Genomic DNA, 5,000 nt, shown 5'->3' with positions numbered 1-5,000 from the left:
CACCAGGAACATGCTCCCTTCAGCTTAGCACACCAGGAGTCCAAACAAGTGGAAATCACAGGGACCTTCCCCAGCCATATCCTGCACCCCATGGGCCAGTCTTTGAAAAGTCAAGAGGAGGGAAATCTCAGACTTATAGCAGGTCAGAAGAAGACAGCCACCATTTGTAGCCACTAAGCAGAAAAAGTGAGGATCTTGAGGATAACCCCCCAAAAAAGATAGGAAAATGTTTAAAAAAAATGCAAGAAATGTCAAGGAAGGGTTATAAGGCAGATTGACAAAGTCTGCTGCTGTCTGGGGGTGCATGAAAGAAAAAGTGACTGCAAAGGTTAAAGAAGCAAGAGCAGGCTAGGAGAGAGAGAGCGAGAGACTGCCTTGTCCTGGTGCTGTCATGCAGCCGAAGCAAAGTGTGTGGATGATTAGAAAGTAAGGAGCAGCTGGCCTGGGGAGGAGGATCAAGCCTACCACTGCTGCTGCTGCTGCTGCTGCTTGTGACGAGTAGAAAAGGACCAACTGAGAGCCTTGTCTCTGCCTACGGCCACACCACCCTGAACACGCCCGATCTCGTCTGATCTCGGAAGCTAAGCAGGGTCAGGCCTGGTTAGTACTTGGATGGGAGACCGCCTGGGAATACCAGGTGCTGTAGGCTTTTGCTGCTGCTGAAATCACTTTTTCACTTTCAAACCAGCAGGGGTCACTCTTGTCTTCGGCTTCTCCCTTTTACAATTGCACACTTCATTCATTTATTCCTGCACGTCTAGCTCTTTCAAAAACTACACTCACACTTTACCTACACTTAAAAGCTGCCACATCCACCAGGAACATGCTCCCTTCAGCTTAGCACACCAGGAGTCCAAACAAGTGGAAATCACAGGGACCTTCCCCAGCCATATCCTGCACCCCATGGGCCAGTCTTTGAAAAGTCAAGAGGAGGGAAATCTCAGACTTATAGCAGGTCAGAAGAAGACAGCCACCATTTGTAGCCACTAAGCAGAAAAAGTGAGGATCTTGAGGATAACCCCCCAAAAAAGATAGGAAAATGTTTAAAAAAAATGCAAGAAATGTCAAGGAAGGGTTATAAGGCAGATTGACAAAGTCTGCTGCTGTCTGGGGGTGCATGAAAGAAAAAGTGACTGCAAAGGTTAAAGAAGCAAGAGCAGGCTAGGAGAGAGAGAGCGAGAGACTGCCTTGTCCTGGTGCTGTCATGCAGCCGAAGCAAAGTGTGTGGATGATTAGAAAGTAAGGAGCAGCTGGCCTGGGGAGGAGGATCAAGCCTACCACTGCTGCTGCTGCTGCTGCTGCTTGTGACGAGTAGAAAAGGACCAACTGAGAGCCTTGTCTCTGCCTACGGCCACACCACCCTGAACACGCCCAATCTCGTCTGATCTCGGAAGCTAAGCAGGGTCAAGCCTGGTTAGTACTTGGATGGGAGACCGCCTGGGAATACCAGGTGCTGTAGGCTTTTGCTGCTGCTGAAATCACTTTTTCACTTTCAAACCAGCAGGGGTCACTCTTGTCTTCGGCTTCTCCCTTTTACAATTGCACACTTCATTCATTTATTCCTGCACATCTAGCTCTTTCAAAAACTACACTCACACTTTACCTACACTTAAAAGCTGCCACATCCACCAGGAACATGCTCCCTTCAGCTTAGCACACCAGGAGTCCAAACAAGTGGAAATCACAGGGACCTTCCCCAGCCATATCCTGCACCCCATGGGCCAGTCTTTGAAAAGTCAAGAGGAGGGAAATCTCAGACTTATAGCAGGTCAGAAGAAGACAGCCACCATTTGTAGCCACTAAGCAGAAAAAGTGAGGATCTTGAGGATAACCCCCCAAAAAAGATAGGAAAATGTTTAAAAAAAATGCAAGAAATGTCAAGGAAGGGTTATAAGGCAGATTGACAAAGTCTGCTGCTGTCTGGGGGTGCATGAAAGAAAAAGTGACTGCAAAGGTTAAAGAAGCAAGAGCAGGCTAGGAGAGAGAGAGCGAGAGCGAGAGACTGCCTTGTCCTGGTGCTGTCATGCAGCCGAAGCAAAGTGTGTGGATGATTAGAAAGTAAGGAGCAGCTGGCCTGGGGAGGAGGATCAAGCCTACCACTGCTGCTGCTGCTGCTTGTGACGAGTAGAAAAGGACCAACTGAGAGCCTTGTCTCTGCCTACGGCCACACCACCCTGAACACGCCCGATCTCGTCTGATCTCGGAAGCTAAGCAGGGTCAGGCCTGGTTAGTACTTGGATGGGAGACCGCCTGGGAATACCAGGTGCAGTAGGCTTTTGCTGCTGCTGAAATCACTTTTTCACTTTCAAACCAGCAGGGGTCACTCTTGTCTTCGGCTTCTCCCTTTTACAATTGCACACTTCATTCATTTATTCCTGCACATCTAGCTCTTTCAAAAACTACACTCACACTTTACCTACACTTAAAAGCTGCCACATCCACCAGGAACATGCTCCCTTCAGCTTAGCACACCAGGAGTCCAAACAAGTGGAAATCACAGGGACCTTCCCCAGCCATATCCTGCACCCCATGGGCCAGTCTTTGAAAAGTCAAGAAGAGGGAAATCTCAGACTTATAGCAGGTCAGAAGAAGACAGCCACCATTTGTAGCCACTAAGCAGAAAAAGTGAGGATCTTGAGGATAACCCCCCAAAAAAGATTGGAAAATGTTTAAAAAAAATGCAAGAAATGTCAAGGAAGGGTTATAAGGCAGATTGACAAAGTCTGCTGCTGTCTGGGGGTGCATGAAAGAAAAAGTGACTGCAAAGGTTAAAGAAGCAAGAGCAGGCTAGGAGAGAGAGAGCGAGAGACTGCCTTGTCCTGGTGCTGTCATGCAGCCGAAGCAAAGTGTGTGGATGATTAGAAAGTAAGGAGCAGCTGGCCTGGGGAGGAGGATCAAGCCTACCACTGCTGCTGCTGCTGCTGCTGCTGCTGCTTGTGACGAGTAGAAAAGGACCAACTGAGAGCCTTGTCTCTGCCTACGGCCACACCACCCTGAACACGCCCGATCTCGTCTGATCTCGGAAGCTAAGCAGGGTCAGGCCTGGTTAGTACTTGGATGGGAGACCGCCTGGGAATACCAGGTGCTGTAGGCTTTTGCTGCTGCTGAAATCACTTTTTCACTTTCAAACCAGCAGGGGTCACTCTTGTCTTCGGCTTCTCCCTTTTACAATTGCACACTTCATTCATTTATTCCTGCACATCTAGCTCTTTCAAAAACTACACTTACACTTTACCTACACTTAAAAGCTGCCACATCCACCAGGAACATGCTCCCTTCAGCTTAGCACACCAGGAGTCCAAACAAGTGGAAATCACAGGGACCTTCCCCAGCCATATCCTGCACCCCATGGGCCAGTCTTTGAAAAGTCAAGAGGAGGGAAATCTCAGACTTATAGCAGGTCAGAAGAAGACAGCCACCATTTGTAGCCACTAAGCAGAAAAAGTGAGGATCTTGAGGATAACCCCCCAAAAAAGATTGGAAAATGTTTAAAAAAAATGCAAGAAATGTCAAGGAAGGGTTATAAGGCAGATTGACAAAGTCTGCTGCTGTCTGGGGGTGCATGAAAGAAAAAGTGACTGCAAAGGTTAAAGAAGCAAGAGCAGGCTAGGAGAGAGAGAGCGAGAGACTGCCTTGTCCTGGTGCTGTCATGCAGCCGAAGCAAAGTGTGTGGATGATTAGAAAGTAAGGAGCAGCTGGCCTGGGGAGGAGGATCAAGCCTACCACTGCTGCTGCTGCTGCTGCTGCTTGTGACGAGTAGAAAAGGACCAACTGAGAGCCTTGTCTCTGCCTACGGCCACACCACCCTGAACACGCCCGATCTCGTCTGATCTCGGAAGCTAAGCAGGGTCAGGCCTGGTTAGTACTTGGATGGGAGACCGCCTGGGAATACCAGGTGCTGTAGGCTTTTGCTGCTGCTGAAATCACTTTTTCACTTTCAAACCAGCAGGGGTCACTCTTGTCTTCGGCTTCTCCCTTTTACAATTGCACACTTCATTCATTTATTCCTGCACATCTAGCTCTTTCAAAAACTACACTCACACTTTACCTACACTTAAAAGCTGCCACATCCACCAGGAACATGCTCCCTTCAGCTTAGCACACCAGGAGTCCAAACAAGTGGAAATCACAGGGACCTTCCCCAGCCATATCCTGCACCCCATGGGCCAGTCTTTGAAAAGTCAAGAAGAGGGAAATCTCAGACTTATAGCAGGTCAGAAGAAGACAGCCACCATTTGTAGCCACTAAGCAGAAAAAGTGAGGATCTTGAGGATAACCCCCCAAAAAAGATTGGAAAATGTTTAAAAAAAATGCAAGAAATGTCAAGGAAGGGTTATAAGGCAGATTGACAAAGTCTGCTGCTGTCTGGGGGTGCATGAAAGAAAAAGTGACTGCAAAGGTTAAAGAAGCAAGAGCAGGCTAGGAGAGAGAGAGCGAGAGACTGCCTTGTCCTGGTGCTGTCATGCAGCCGAAGCAAAGTGTGTGGATGATTAGAAAGTAAGGAGCAGCTGGCCTGGGGAGGAGGATCAAGCCTACCACTGCTGCTGCTGCTGCTGCTGCTTGTGACGAGTAGAAAAGGACCAACTGAGAGCCTTGTCTCTGCCTACGGCCACACCACCCTGAACACGCCCGATCTCGTCTGATCTCGGAAGCTAAGCAGGGTCAGGCCTGGTTAGTACTTGGATGGGAGACCGCCTGGGAATACCAGGTGCTGTAGGCTTTTGCTGCTGCTGAAATCACTTTTTCACTTTCAAACCAGCAGGGGTCACTCTTGTCTTCGGCTTCTCCCTTTTACAATTGCACACTTCATTCATTTATTCCTGCACATCTAGCTCTTTCAAAAACTACACTTACACTTTACCTACACTTAAAAGCTGCCACATCCACCAGGAACATGCTCCCTTCAGCTTAGCACACCAGGAGTCCAAACAAGTGGAAATCACAGGGACCTTCCCCAGCCATATCCTGCACCCCATGGGCCAGTCTTTGAAAAGTCAAGA

At 48.6% G+C, this 5,000-nt stretch overlaps 6 non-coding genes across 6 annotated transcripts; all 6 read left to right on the top strand.

Moving 5' to 3' along the window:
- The first annotated feature begins 530 nt into the window (after positions 1–530).
- Positions 531–649, top strand: LOC142117159 (5S ribosomal RNA). The gene has a single exon (XR_012682745.1). It is a non-coding gene; the product is annotated as a 5S ribosomal RNA (ribosomal RNA).
- Positions 650–1,343: 694 nt separating this feature from the next.
- LOC142117119 (5S ribosomal RNA) lies at positions 1,344–1,462 on the top strand. The gene has a single exon (XR_012682710.1). It is a non-coding gene; the product is annotated as a 5S ribosomal RNA (ribosomal RNA).
- Positions 1,463–2,156: 694 nt separating this feature from the next.
- On the top strand, positions 2,157–2,275 carry LOC142117107 (5S ribosomal RNA). Its single transcript, XR_012682698.1, has one exon. It is a non-coding gene; the product is annotated as a 5S ribosomal RNA (ribosomal RNA).
- A 700-nt stretch (positions 2,276–2,975) lies between these two features.
- Positions 2,976–3,094, top strand: LOC142117158 (5S ribosomal RNA). The gene has a single exon (XR_012682744.1). It is a non-coding gene; the product is annotated as a 5S ribosomal RNA (ribosomal RNA).
- A 694-nt stretch (positions 3,095–3,788) lies between these two features.
- On the top strand, positions 3,789–3,907 carry LOC142117157 (5S ribosomal RNA). The gene has a single exon (XR_012682743.1). It is a non-coding gene; the product is annotated as a 5S ribosomal RNA (ribosomal RNA).
- A 694-nt stretch (positions 3,908–4,601) lies between these two features.
- On the top strand, positions 4,602–4,720 carry LOC142117156 (5S ribosomal RNA). Its single transcript, XR_012682742.1, has one exon. It is a non-coding gene; the product is annotated as a 5S ribosomal RNA (ribosomal RNA).
- The last annotated feature ends 280 nt before the right edge of the window (positions 4,721–5,000 follow it).

The sequence above is a fragment of the Mixophyes fleayi genome, unplaced genomic scaffold, assembly GCF_038048845.1.
Source record: "Mixophyes fleayi isolate aMixFle1 unplaced genomic scaffold, aMixFle1.hap1 Scaffold_169, whole genome shotgun sequence".
Taxonomy (NCBI): domain Eukaryota; kingdom Metazoa; phylum Chordata; class Amphibia; order Anura; family Limnodynastidae; genus Mixophyes; species Mixophyes fleayi.
This window is presented reverse-complemented; position numbering and strand designations above follow the sequence as displayed.